The sequence below is a fragment of the Dipodomys ordii genome, unplaced genomic scaffold (genome assembly GCF_000151885.1).
Source record: "Dipodomys ordii isolate 6190 unplaced genomic scaffold, Dord_2.0 Scaffold235, whole genome shotgun sequence".
In the NCBI taxonomy this organism is placed as follows: Eukaryota; Metazoa; Chordata; class Mammalia; order Rodentia; family Heteromyidae; genus Dipodomys; species Dipodomys ordii.
This window is the reverse complement of record NW_012267451.1, coordinates 1203064-1217662: the sequence shown is the minus strand read 5'-3', so window position 1 is coordinate 1217662 and position 14599 is coordinate 1203064. Positions and strand designations below refer to the sequence as shown.

At 39.9% G+C, this 14599-nt stretch overlaps 1 pseudogene; it reads left to right on the top strand.

The window, feature by feature from the left end:
* Nucleotides 1-258: 258 nt before the first annotated feature.
* On the top strand, nucleotides 259-6995 carry LOC106000721 (annotated as a pseudogene).
* The last annotated feature ends 7604 nt before the right edge of the window (nucleotides 6996-14599 follow it).

Sequence of the window (14599 nt, the reverse complement as noted above, 5' to 3'; positions counted from 1 at the left end):
TGTTCAGGAGCTCTCCTTACTCTAAGAACTTTTCTAATGCCATGCTGTTGGGAGATAGGATGTACACATACTACTGTGTGTAGTGATAAGCACTTGAATCAACAAAGTCATGACATTTCCAGTTAATCATTTGTATTACATATACCTACACAAATGTTGTGACCTCTGTGCAGGATGAACTTATAGAAATACCAATTGCTTCTTACGCTGGTGTTTGCTGTAAAAGAGATCAAAATGAATGCCCATCTGCTACCCAACATGACTCCGGGGTTTGAGATCTATAGTGCACATTGCACAGATACTGATATGTTAGAGGATCCACTCATCTGCTTGTCTGGGAAGAATAAAAACAGCTCTAATTACACCTGCAAAAGAGACAACAAAGCTTTCACAGTACTCACAGAAACCTCAAGCACATCTGGCCCAATTGGGACACTGCTGGACCTCTACACACTTCCAGAGGTAAGGCTGGGAGGGTGGGCAGATGTGAAGCCATGGCCACCTTGACTCTGTCCTCGACAGGCTGAAAAAGAGGTGTTATCACAAACCCTTCAAAATGCATGATCTCACAGGGAAAAGACTCAAAAAATGAGTGGGACATACACATTTTCTTTACTGCAAAAATAAATAAAGGAGAGGTTGTAAGAGACCAAAGGATGACCCAAAGCTCAGAGCCTTATCCATACATGTCTACAATGAGCTTGCAACATGGGAGGTGATTTTGCAAATGGGATAAGCAAACTTTTGTTTCCACTGATCCAAATTGCTTATTTCACATCAGGGCTGAGACTTTCCCACTACCATCGTCTTCCTGGTGCCTTGTTGATTTTTCCCTGTAGTTCACACATGGGTCTTTTAATCTTCTCCTGAGAGACCATGGAAAGTTCGGTACTGTCTATGAGATGACTGCCAAGGACTCAGATCTAGCCCAGGCCATGATCTCCATGATGTTTATTTTAGATGATCCTGGGTAGGACTGTGCATCACTGAAGACGACTATGTTGAGTGGTTCCACTCAGAAATGAGAGAAAAGATGGGCAAGAATGGAATGTGTTTGGCCTTTGAGAACATGATCACTTACACTGCCTTTTCATATTTCTCAAATGATCTACAAATGCATCGCCAGCTAATGGAATCATCAACCAATGTGATTATCATTCATGGGGTCGGCAAGTTTCTATTAAGCTTTTTTCTTTAATTAGGGGACTTTTAGTTACAGGGAAAGTCTGGTTCATGAACTCACCCTATGATGACGTGACCATTGGTAAAAGATATTTTCTGATCGACTCCTTCCATGCACCTCTAATCTTCTCTCACCATTATAGAAATACTGCTGGGTTCACCAATTTTATTCTAACAGAGACCTTGTCCAAAAACTCAGGAGATAATTCCCTTCCCAGGTCATGGATCCAGTCTGTTTGTTGCCTATTGATTATTTCTGACTTCAGAGACTTGAGGCCCTGTTCATACAATGCCACACTGGATTGGTTGCTGAGGTGTATTTTTAACATGACCATGTCAGAAGAGAGTTACAACATTTACAATGCTGTGTACGCCGTGGCCCATGCCCTTCACCAGATGATTCTTCATCTCATGGAAGAGCCACGAGTGCACAATTCACAATCAAGGGCATTTCTCTCTTCATAGTTAATTACTTTGCTTTTGGGTGACCTACTCTATGTATACTGACTTTTTATAGAAGCTTTCATAGCAGATGGATGTAGGTTGTTTGCCTCCATTTTGGAAAATATAAGAGACTCTTGGCCTGCTGTGCTCTCCATGAAGTGATTGTAGAGCTATGAAGACAATTTTTTCTTGTTTTTTTCTTTTTTGGTCATGGGGTTTGAATTCTGGGACTGGGTGCTGTCCCTCAGCTCTTCAGCTCAAGGGTAGGACTCTCCCACTTCAACCAGAGCACCAATTCCAGTTTTCTGACTGGTTTATAAGAGATAAGAGTCTCACAAGCTTTCCTGCCTGGGATGGCTGTGAATTGTGATGATCAGGTCTCAGGATGATGAGTAACTAGGATTACAGTCATGACCAAACAACGCCCAACAAGACAATATTCTTGAAGAATGCTGAATTCGTGACAAGGAAGTGCTGTGTCTTCAGTCCCCATCCTCCTTATGTTTGGAAAAAGCCATCCCCTTTTCAATAGCATATATCGAAATTGTCCTTGTCAATTTTAAATTAACAGATCAAGGGTGACTAGCTCTTGAAAACCTAAGATTGTCTGGACACAAGTGGTTCACACCTGTAGCTAGCTCACTTCTGACTACAATTAACCACCAAAAAGCTAGAGTTGGAGCTATGGCTCAAATGATAGATTGCTTACATTGAATAGGGAAAAAAATACCTCAAGTTGAGTGCATAGGCCCTGAGGTTGAGCCACAGGATACACACACACACACACACACACACACACACACACACACACACACACACACACACACACATTGAACTAAGTCTTGTTTAATGTAATCTTCCATAGTTGTGATAAATATTCTATGATTCTACTTAGTTTATTATTTACATGTTTTTCAGACTGATTCTGATCACAATCAAAAAATGATTTGTAAGAATTCACTTTAGAGAAGTGATTGAGGTCTGTCATATGATAATTCATTATTTGGTTGGATGTGGTTGGAGTCTCATTCCCTTCAAATTGAGTTTCTGCATCCCATCCTGGATAACCAGGTTTTAGAATTTGGTAACACTTTAGTCATCTGTGGGTGAGCATTTGATACAGTTGGTTAGATTCCTGTGGTGTGTGTGAATTATGTGGTGAAAATGAAGGCTAAGCTATGTGCATCCATTGTTCTGGGGTTCTGTGATAATTCTGGGAAGCACTTCACCATATTGTAATGTGTCCCTTTTAGCTGCATCTCTTTTTGAAGAAGATCCAATTTATCAAAACTGTTGGAGATCAAGTGATTTTGAAAGATGAAAAGAAATTGGATGCAGAGTATGACACTATGAGCTTTTGGAATTTTCCTGAAGGTCTGAGACAAAGGATGAAAGTTGGTGAGTTTTTTCCATCTAGGCTTCATGGTCAACAACTGATTTTGTTTGAACATCTGATAGAGTGGCCCATAGGCATTACCAAGTTGGGTCATTTTTACTTTTTTTGAATTCTCATTTTTTAAAAAAAGTATAGTTATTATGACATAGTTGTAGAAAGTGCGTATAATTCCTTGTCAGGTTATGAGTACAATGCTTGTAGACTATGTTACCACATCCTTATTTCTCTCCCACAGTTGGTTGTTTCTGACTATAACATCATGATCTATGTATAAACAAAACTTCTGTTTTTAAGCTTCTTCACTAAAACTATGTCTTAGTGGTGTACATTTCACAACTTCCTGTTTCTGGAAGTTTCTTACTAACAGATTCATGGAGGTAATAGGGAACATTTCATTACCAATATGTTGTTCTATATTTGCAAATTGAATATGACAAAAGCTGAATGACATCTGTGAATCATCTTTTCAGTACTGTGACAAAATATCTGATGGAATCAAGTAAGAATGCAGAAGGACTTGCTTTGTTTTTGCCTGGAGATTTCAGACCAAGGTTGGGTAGATTGCTGCTTTTGAGTCTGTGGTGAGACAGGATGTAATGTAAAGATCATCTGCCAGTGAAGTTTACCCACCTCATGGGAGCTGGGAAGCCAATAGAGAGATGTGAATGGCCCTGGGTACAGAAGCACCTTCAAAGCAATTAGCTATGCTTTAGAGGGTGGGTTTGAAGTTTCCCTGATTGATTTTCCACTCATGTTCTTATTCATTTGTTCGCAGATGAATAGGAGAGAAAAATCATTGCTGAATTAAAGAATGGGATGCAGGGAAAAACAAATTGTTTAAATAGAGCACAGATTTGCCATTGCAACAATGAGATGTACAAGACACTATGTCAGCAAAGGAACTTTACAATTTAGGGAGGGGGGTTGGGGTGGAGTTTGTGGATGAGGGGTGGAGTGGTGTAGCTGAAGAGGTGGGAGGGATGGTTTGGTAGGGGAAAAACAAAGAAGAGGCAACAATGCTGGATAAGGAATAAAAAGGAAATGTACTCATTACCTTGCTCTTGTAACTGTAACCCTTTGTAAAGTATTTTCACAATAAAAACTTAAATTAAAAAAAGAATGGGATGCAGGATTTAACTCCCTTTTTTTATTTTCCTAGAATTAACATCCACCTCTTAAAGGCTCCATGACTTCTCGATAGCATGAGGAACTGGTTGTGAAGGACCTTCATTTTCTTCAGGTTATGTTAGATGAAACTGTAAAAGGCTCATTCAATTCATTGGCTGTATGTATATAATGATTATGGGTTTTGATGATTTTTCCCTTAAATAACTTGAGTGTTTCATGGTCAATAACATTCTTCTTAATGTTCTCAGACTCCTCAGTCTGTCTGCACTGAGAGCTGTGGTCCTGGATTCAGGAAGGCATCTCTGGAGGGAAATGCTACCTGTTGCTTTGACTGCACTCCTTGCCCAGAGAATGAGATGTCTAATGTGTCGGTGAGTCTGTGAGTTATAGAGAAATTCCCCATCTCTCCTTTCTAACGTTCAGTCCATCCAAGCCAGTGGAATGATCTAGAGCAGCACAGCAGGAACAAAAATGCACCTTCAGGAATAGTTCAATGGTTACCCTTATCCATACTTTTCCTTAGAAGAAACAACCCACTGCCCCTCCATTACATCTCTGATTGTATTTTCTAATCTATGAAGGCTGGAGAATAGCCCTGTTCCCCTCTTATCAGTCACATTTTTTGTAAATTAAAGGAAATATAAGAAAAGAAAATATCAAGGATCAGTAGTTGATCTTTGAAATGATGTGCAAATCATCATGGAACTGGGGATCTAACACGGCCTTTCATTTCTGAGTGCCATTGCTGCTCTTTTCTAATTAAATTTATTTTCTATATAGCATAACTAATAATAGAAGAGCCTTTTTAGGATCACTCCCTTTCTTACACTGGCACTAGGTTAAATAGCTATTACTTAAATACAATTGTTTTAGAACTAGTATGCCATCACCAATTCACTTCTTTTTTCCAATCTCCAGCTGATCTTTCCTAGACCCTCTCATATTGGTGGAGGAGCATTGTTCTTGACACAGATCAAATGTTCAGGAAGTTTGTATGTGGTGTAAGGAGTAGGTTGAGGTTTGGATTAGACCCTCTTGTTAAAAATGGATCGATTGGGCTGATTCTCTATTTTCCTTTTCTTTCTTTCATTCTTTCTTTCTTTTTTCTTTCTTTTTTTCTTTCTTTCTTATTATTCTTTGGGTGGTCATGAGGGCTGAACTCTGGGCCTCGGTGCTGTCCCTCAGCTCAAGGCTAGTGCCCTACTACTTGAACCATAGCACCACTTCTGGATTTTTTCTTCTTATGTGGTGCTGATCAATCAAACCCAGGGCCTCATGCATGTGAGACAAACACTTTACCACTAAGCCAACTTCCTAGCCCCTTGTCCATTATTTCTTGAATTAGTAGCACAGAACCAGAGTGATATGAACTGTCAAGAACATAGCACATAAGGCTAAGTAATTATATATTATACTTGTAATCCCAGCAACTCAAGCAGTTGAGATTTGATGATGGAACTTTGATGTAATGATGGGCAGGAAACTCAAGATCCTTTTCCACAATTAGCACCAAAAAAGTTGGAATTCAAGCTGTAGCTAAAGTGGTAGAGTAGTAGTTTGAGCATTAATTCTCTAAAAAAATTCCCAGGGCCGCAGTTCAAGCACTGGAGGAAGGAAAGCAAGAAAGAGAGAGAGAGAGAGAGAGAAAGGGAGAGAGAGAGAGAGAGAGAGAGAGAAAGAGAAAGAGATAGAGAGAATGAAGGAAGGAAGGAAGGAAGGAAGGAAAGAAGGAAGGAAGGAAGGAAGGAAGGAAGGAGATAAACAGGAAAAAGAGAAAGAGAGGAAGGTAAGAATAAGAAATATGAGAAAGAAAGATAATTCACCAGATAGTATTTTGAGCCAACTTTTAAATCAGGGAAAATGAACTGCTTGAGTAGAGAGGAATGAGAGGAAAGAGAAATACTGAAAATAGACTAATGGTGATTCTTACTCCTTACCAGACATGGAGCAGTGTGAGAGGTGTGCAGATAATCAGTTTGCCAACACCGAGAGAAACAACTGCCTCTTGAAAACTGAGAGCCTCCTGGCTTATGAAGACCTTTTGGGCATGGCTATGGCCTGCACACTTTCTGCTGCTCTGCACTCACATCTGTTGTTCTTGGGGTGTTTATCAAGCACCAAGACACCCCCATTGTCAAGGCCAATAACCAGGTCCTCAGCTACATCCTCATCTCCCTCACCTGCTGCTTCCTCTGCTCCTTACTCTTCCTTTGTCGTCCCCACACAGCCATCTGCATCCTTCAGCACACCTCATTTGCAGTGGTCTTCACCATGGCTGTCTCCACAGTCTTGGCCAAGACCATCACTGCAGTTCTGGCCTTCACAGTCACTGCTCCAGGGAGGAGAATGAGGCAGTGGCTGGTGTCCCTCACCCTTAACCTCCTCATCCCCATCTACACCCTCATCCATGTGACTCTCTGTGGCCTTTGGTTGGGAATCTTTCCCCATTTGTGGACAGAGATGCACACTCTGAACATGGCCACATCATCATCCTGTGCAACACGGACTCCCTCACTGCCTTCTATTGTGTCCTGGGATACCTGTGATCCCTTTCCCTAGCCAGCTTCACAGTGCAATTTTTGGTCAGGAGCCTGCCTGACACCTTCAGTGAGGCCAAGTTCGTGACCTTCAGTATGCTGATGTTCTGCACTGTGTGGCTCACCTTTCTGCTAGTCTACCAAAGCACCAAGGGGAAGGTCATGGTGGCTGTGGGGGTCTTCTCTATATTGGCCTCCAGTGGAGGTCTCCTGGGCTGCATCTTTGACCCATCATCTTGATAAGGCCTGAGAGTAATTCTCTGTCCAAGTTTGAGGAGAGATCATGTCCTGGAAGAAGGAAACATTAAGTTGAACGTAAGTGTTGCTTGGAATGTTTACCAGCTCTGAGAGCAATCTGTAACAATTTGACAGTCACATCTTAGTTTAATTTGAGGAATTTTTTGAACAAAGAAATTGCTCTTATTCATTCCCCTGGTTATGTTAGAGTCATATCAAATTCCCAACATCATCTCCTAAACTTTTATTTTAACTTGGATATTTTTTGCTTCCTCTAGTGTAATCTGCCCTTTATGCTATCATTTTTACTTATGAGTATATTATCTACTGTGCTTCTTCCTTTTTCTTTCCTGTCTCAATTACTCTTTTTAAAAAAATTTTATTGTAAAAATACCATACGGAGAGGTTACAATTGCATGTGAAAGGTAATGAGTACATTTCTTATCAAGCCTTATTGCCTCCTCCTTTGTTTCCCTTTCCCATCCCTTCCCATCTCTCCCCCCTCCACAACCCCCCACCAAAGTTGTAAAGTTTGTTTTCGACATAACGACTTGTACATCTCATTGTTGCAATGGGCCAATTACTCTTTTTACCTATGTTATAGTTGTGCTTGCATATTTTTATATTGCTAAGTCTACTAGAATATGAACCTTATGTTGATGAACTTTTCCATGCTTTCATTATGGTACCTTGAGTACATTCTCTGACCTAGCTGTGTATTTCAGTTCACATATTTTCTAGTTTGCTATATTCAGAAAATCTCTCATTCTCTCTCTTCCTTCCTTAAGAATTTTAGAGCAGGATGTTAATCTGCTCCAGTTTACCACAGGAGTCTATAAACATATTTTTTAGGAAGGAAATGCGAATGCTCTAACATAACTAATGCTGTCCAAATGAGTAGCTGGAGCAATAGTTTGCTTATTGGTCATTATTTCTTATTTCTTATTGAAAACCAAAGAAACAGAGTGCATAATTGGCCAAGCAGAGCCTTGTTGTCCCAGCCCTAAGAATCCTCAATATTAATGAGTGGAGAAACAGAATCATTTATAAAAAGATAAAAACTCCCCAAAGAGAGGACAAACAGATAGGCTCAGACTCCGTATCTTGCAATATTATTTACCATTTTATGAGTACAAGATAGATTCAGAAAGGTGTCTTAAGAAATGAGATGTGTTGAGAAGCTTGAAGTGGGAATATTGTCAGATCACCACTGCATTGTACAGTCAGGATTAGTCCAAAGGACAAGGAAGCGTGTGTCTCTGAGTTCAGAGATCTTGATGTCATTTAATGCTGTATCTGTGGGTTAATGGAGTTACATCACCCATACATGCATCACAGAGACACACAGTGCTGTCTTTAATTCAGCTGGGCCATTGCTGGAAAATAGGAAAGCATCTGCACAAAGACAGAAATGTCTAGAAGCCAAACATATAATTCCATTTCAATAACTCAAAGAAGAGAGTGTTGCTTGTTCTGTATAGGTGCTTATGCAATGACTGCTATTTTTGGACAAGTAAGTATTCAACACAGGGGCATTGATGAATTTTACTACCATAAAGCTTTAATGAGAACCAAAACAGCCTACTAAACAAGAGAAATGAATGTTAGATTACCATATCAAATGTCTTCATCAAACATTATGAAGATTTTGATCAATTGCTCACTAGAGAAATAGGAACTTCAAAGCCAATAACATTTTGCCCTTCATGGAGTGGAAACTTACCATTTTATGCTATAATAAATGGGGATTTGCACTTACACATTCATCATTCTCCAATGTAAAGGAAGGAAGCATTAAGTCATTTCTAAGGAAAGAGTCTAAGGTAGAGGGGACCTGTTCCTGGATTCTCAGCAAAATAAAATGAATGTTTACCTTGTCAAAGAGGACAACTTACTAGAATGATTCTGATCTCATGTCTTTTGTCCATAACCAGCGATCCCAATGCCAGCACAGCTGTAACTGTTTGTGTTTGAACAGTCACAAGTTACATTAAAATTGTTCACATTCAGCCGAGCACCAATGCCTCAGGCCTGTAAACTTAGCTCCTCAGAGAGCTGAGATGTGAGGATCAGGGTTCCAAGCTAGCCTGGGGAGGAACATTCATGAGTTTTTTTATCTCCAATGATCCAACAAAAGCCAGACTATATGTGGTTCAAGTGGTAGATCACTCGCTTTACACAGAAACAATGCTCAGAAACAACACCCAGACCCTGACTTCAAATATCAGAACCAACATCAAAAAACACAAAAACCCATAAGAACATCAGCTCACTTTCATTTCTTTAGGTGGCCATGATGGAAATTCACTGTGAAGTACAAAAAGATGAAGCATATGAAATTAAAAGAACAACACAGAAGTCAGAGATCATAGCTTGGCAAAAATAGGAATCTCTGAATAATATCATTGATACTGTTATGTTTTGTGGGTCTTGGGACTTGAACTATGGGCCTGGGTGTTATCCCTGACCTTTTCAGCTCAAGGAGAGTGCCGTACTACTTAAGCCAAAGTGCCACTTCTGGTTATTTGGTGGTTAATTGGAGATAAGTGTTTCATGGACTTTCCAGCCTGGGCTGGCTTTGAACTGCAATCCTCAAATCTCAGCCTCTGAGTAGTTAGGCTTATAGGCATGAGCCACTAGCACCCAGCCATTGGTGCTGTTTTGGTTACTGAGTTCCAGACCTTTAATGTCATTGCACTAGCTCCTTTGCAGTACTCAGAATGAGTTTAGAACAATACACGTATTGTAGTTTAGGGAAGATCTCAACAGGAAACACAGCCAGTAGTGTGTAGGTAGAAAGAAAAGAAATTGGTTACCCATTCTACAAACCAGATACAGATAATGATGTATAAAACCTGGTGAACTGTGATGATCACAGTAGTGATGGAATAATTTTTACTGCACTGTCCTACCAACTGGCTACCCAAAGCAATTATGCTTTTATTTATGATTAACAGGTGATATTTTCAAGATTATTCATGTATCAAATACATCAGTACTTACTGGGTAGAGCTGCTTCTGCCTTTAGACACAACCAAGGGGTAAAGAACTAAAGATCTTTCAAGCCTGATACTCAAGGAAAGCTCAACCTCTATCCTCAGAAATGACAGACCAGGAGCTGGCCAGTACCAGCCTCTGTCTCTGAGGATACAAGCATGGAACCCACCCCTGTCCTGGAGACACTCAAGTGAAAGAGGGAAAGGATGGGCTCATCATTGACTTCCATATGACTTTGGGAAAATTCATGCTCAGAGCTCACAATTAGTCAATTTGTGCATCATATTGGACCAGATCTCTTAGGACACCCAAATAGAAATGAAAGAAGAAGAGAAAAGAGAACAGATACATTAGATTTTGTGGGGATTTCTTTAGCCATACTGGCAAAAGATAGTTTGTCCTTTCTTCCACTGGTTTATTTCCTGCTTATTTTTTTCAGATCCAGTGGTGTCCAATCGCCACTTGATTGGACTAAATTACTCATCATAAAAGTGTTACTGTTTTGCAGTGAGATATGACAAAGTAAACAAGACCCAAGAAACAAAGAATGTCTCCTTAAGTTGTTATATAGTTTCTAGATGACTCTTTGTTCTGGACCCCATATATGGTGCATAGGCTTGCACATCTGAAGGGAACTAGGAAGAGGGCAAAGAAATGCAGGAACGTGGTGTATGATTTTTTTGGATGAATTGTTGAAATCGATTGGCAAAAATTTTGTTGAGTAGCTTTTCATAGATGGTCATCAAAGAAATGAGTCTAAAGTCCTTTTTTTATTATTATTGATCCCTGCCTGGTTTTGGGATGAGGGTTAGGATGGCTTCATAGAAAGAGTTTGGTAGTGAACTTTCTCTTTCAATTTCATTGAAGATTTGGATGCGTATTGCTGTAAGCTCTGCTTTGAAGGCCTTGTAGAATTCTCTAAAACCATCTGGTCCTGGACTTTTTTTAGATAGGAGGTCTCTCATTGCTGCGTCTATTTCAATGCGTGATAGGGGCCTGTTAAGATGGTTTAAAGCTACCAGCACAACTATGTTTATTGCAGCATTATTTACCATAGCTAAGATTTGGAACCAACCCAGATGCCCCTCAGTAGATGAATGGATGAAGAAAATGTGGTATATATACACAATGGAATTCTATGCCTCCGTCAGAAAGAATGACATTGCCCCATTTGTTAGGAAATGGAAAGACATGGAAAAAATTATATTAAGTGAAGTAAGCTATACCCAAAGAACCATAGGCCCCATGGTTTTCCTTATTTGCAATAACTAGTATATGTATAAGACAAGCAGAAAAGGTCAGATAAGTTGATGTTAGGTGAAATGAACCCCAAGGTAAGTATTCAAATGATTTTTTTCTTTCATGCGGTTGTTTCTAACATATTTATAAGATGTTTTCCTTGTTGCTTTATAGGCTCCTCTCCCATGATATAACCCCTGCTTTCACTGTATTTGATGTTGGTATAATTTGTGGAGGGGAAGGAAAAAACAAGTCATTTAGATAGGGATACAGGTGGACCATTGCAAGTCATTATGTCAAAAAATGAACTTTATAGCTTTGGCGGGGTTGGGGGGGACAGAGAGTTGGGGAGGTAGGGGAAGATGGAAGGGATGGGAAGGGGAAAATAAGGCAACAATCCTTGATAAGAAATGTACTCATTATCTTGCCCATGTAATTGTAACTCTTCTGTACAGTATTTTCACAAAAAAAAAGAAAAAGAAGTTGAAGAAAATGGGTGAAAAAATACAGCAGAGGGTTCCATCAGTGGCACTGGTCATTGATGAAAGTGAACGAAGCAACTCAAGGGTGATGATGGGAGGGAGGGAATGAGAGAGAAAGAGGAAACCGCTGATACTGAGCAAAAGGAAAGAAATGTACATATCACCCGATTTGGAAGAAACAACTTTATTGTTAAAGTCTGAATTGTTCATAAGATTTGTAGATCAAGACAATGATAAGATGCATTGTGAAGGATAAAATGTGTTAGTGAATTTAGCCTAGTATCACTATTCCACAAAACTGTCAAATTTATGTAATTAATCTAAATAAAGAAAAAGTGTTACTGTTTTAAAATACTGACTAAAACCTTGAGTAATATGTATTAAATTTTCACATTTTTGTGTAAATCTATTATCAAATTCATTATTAATTTCAATATTATCCATGTAATTTTGTTCAAGTCAGATACCAATGACTCCCTTAGAAGGCTTGGATCTGAGGATCACAGTTCAAAACTAGCCTGGACAGAAAAGTCTATGAGACTCCATCTTTAACGACCAAGTTAAAATGTGTGACTGGACATATTTTTCAAATGGTAAAATGCCACTTGTGAATAAGAAAGTCAAGAAAGGGAGCTTGGAGCCCTCAATTCCAGGGCTGGTATACACACACACACACACACACACACACACACACACACACAATTTTTTCCATAAATTGAATTTTAATTCCCTTTTCTTTCCTCCACACAACTCTGAGAATAGTCAATTCTGTATTTAATTTTTTTTTTTTTTGGTCCGGTCGTGGGGCCTGAACTCTGGGCCTGGGCACTGTCCCTCAGCTCTTCAGCTCAAGGCTAGCACTCTACCACCTGAGCCACAGTACCACTTCCGGTTTTTTCTTTTTTGCTCATGTGGTGCTGAGGAATCGAACCCAGGGCCTCGAGCATGCAAAGCAAGCACTGTACCACTGAGCCACCTTCCCAGCCCTGTATTTAATTTTTTTTAGAGCAAGTGATGTGTTTTCTTCGATGGTCTGTGTATGCCACTGTGGGTAATCCCAATGATGCCAAAGGCACAAAACATACCAGGAAATAAAAAAGGGTGGGGGAGAGAAAAAATAACCAATATATTAAAGCCACATAATCTTTCATTAAAAACCCACCCAATCTGCGTGAGCAAAAGAAAAAAAAGAAAAGAGAAGCCACCCATGGCATGTGTAGCACCCCAACACGGAGATGGGCCGGAATAGCATGAATAGGCTATGGATACTGCACATGCCCTCTGGGCCTTCTGCTCAGGATCTTCCACTTGTTGCTGCTGAAACCACGCCCAGACAAGGGCAAGGTCCTGTGGTATTCCAGAGCCAGGTGCAGTCCCTCACTTGATGGCCCATGTCTCCTTCCTGATGATGATCACTGCTCCATGCCCCATGGTATGGTGGGAGAATCCTTCGCCTCCCAGAGCAGGATCTTGATCCTCATCTTCCACAAGAGGTGTCAAATCATGCAGAGGGGCTGGGCAGCTCGGACATGATGGTTCTCATGTCAGGGGAAGCCTGATGCACCCGGTGAGGCCTGCGCCCTAGGTTGGTTGGCCTGTATGGTGGATGTGGAAACTTCCAGAGGCACAAGCCGCACTTCAAGTATAACAGGTGGTGAATGGCTTACATACCAACCAAAATTGGATACTGCGATCTGGAAGTCTCTTGGCAACTTATTGGTAGCTTCCACCAGCCATAGGGATAGGAGGTAGAAATTCTCTAATTGGCTTTGAGAACATACAAAAGTAAGAATATTGGCTTGAGTTTTATGGATTTCTTTTTTTTTTTTCACTTATTTTCTTCACTTATACTAACCCATCCAAATTCATATTTGCCTTCTTTTTCTCCCCAATATTCCTTTGGTAAAATAATCATGGAATGTGTGTTAAGATTTTCTATTTTCTTTTAGATATGGTTCAGATAGATAATGTACAATTTGCTCTACATATATATTTTTACCATTGTGATTACCCATAAGGGACAAAGAAAAATAATAGCACCTATGTTAAAATTGGGAAGATGGTTCAGTGGTAGAGTGCTTGCCTTACATGCATGAGGCCTTGGGTTCAATTCCTCAGCACCACATAAGCAGAAAAATCTGGAAGTGATCCTGTGGCTCAAGTGATAGAGTGCTATCCTTGACTTGAATTGCTGAGGGACAGCACCCAGGCCTTGAGTTCAGGCACCATGACCAGCAAAAAAAAATTAAAAAAAAATTCTGCCTTTGATTAGATATTTTCTTCAATGTAAAATCTAATTTATTTTGCTCAGGTCTTTTTTTTTTCTGTCATGGGGTTTCAACTCTGGGCCTAGGTGCTGTCCCTAAGCTCTTCAGCTCAAGGTAAGCATTTGACAACTTAAGCCACAGGGCCACTTTGGGTTTTCTGAGTGGCTTATTGGAAATAAGATTCTCCTGAGTTTCTTGCCCAGGCTGGCTTTGAACCTACATCCTCAGATCTCAGCCTCTTGAGCAGCTGGGATTACAGGCTTGAGCCACTGCTGGAGCCACCAGTTTCAAGCTATTGCTCAATTCTTTACATGCTAAAAGGCCGATGTATGACTGTTTCTACCTAAAAGTTGTTTTCCTTCAAATATTACCTGATGAAAGTTAGAAGAGTGATATGTAAAGTGATGCAATTTGAAAACAGCAAAAGAAATGGTCTGAGATCCCTCAAGTTTGTTAAGTTTGGACTCAGTGCAATGTCAGTCTACATGTGATTCTCCTGTTTTCCCTACTTTAAAATAAAATGTGAAATATCAATTTACAACCAGTTTGTCTAAGGGTAATTACTTTATATTTTTAAAATGTCATTTTGAGATCAAATGTTTCAAAGACTTAATTTAAAAACCAATTTTTAAAAATTTAGTAAGAAAACCAGGTGCTGTTCATTCCCGCCTGTTATCCTAGCTACTCAGG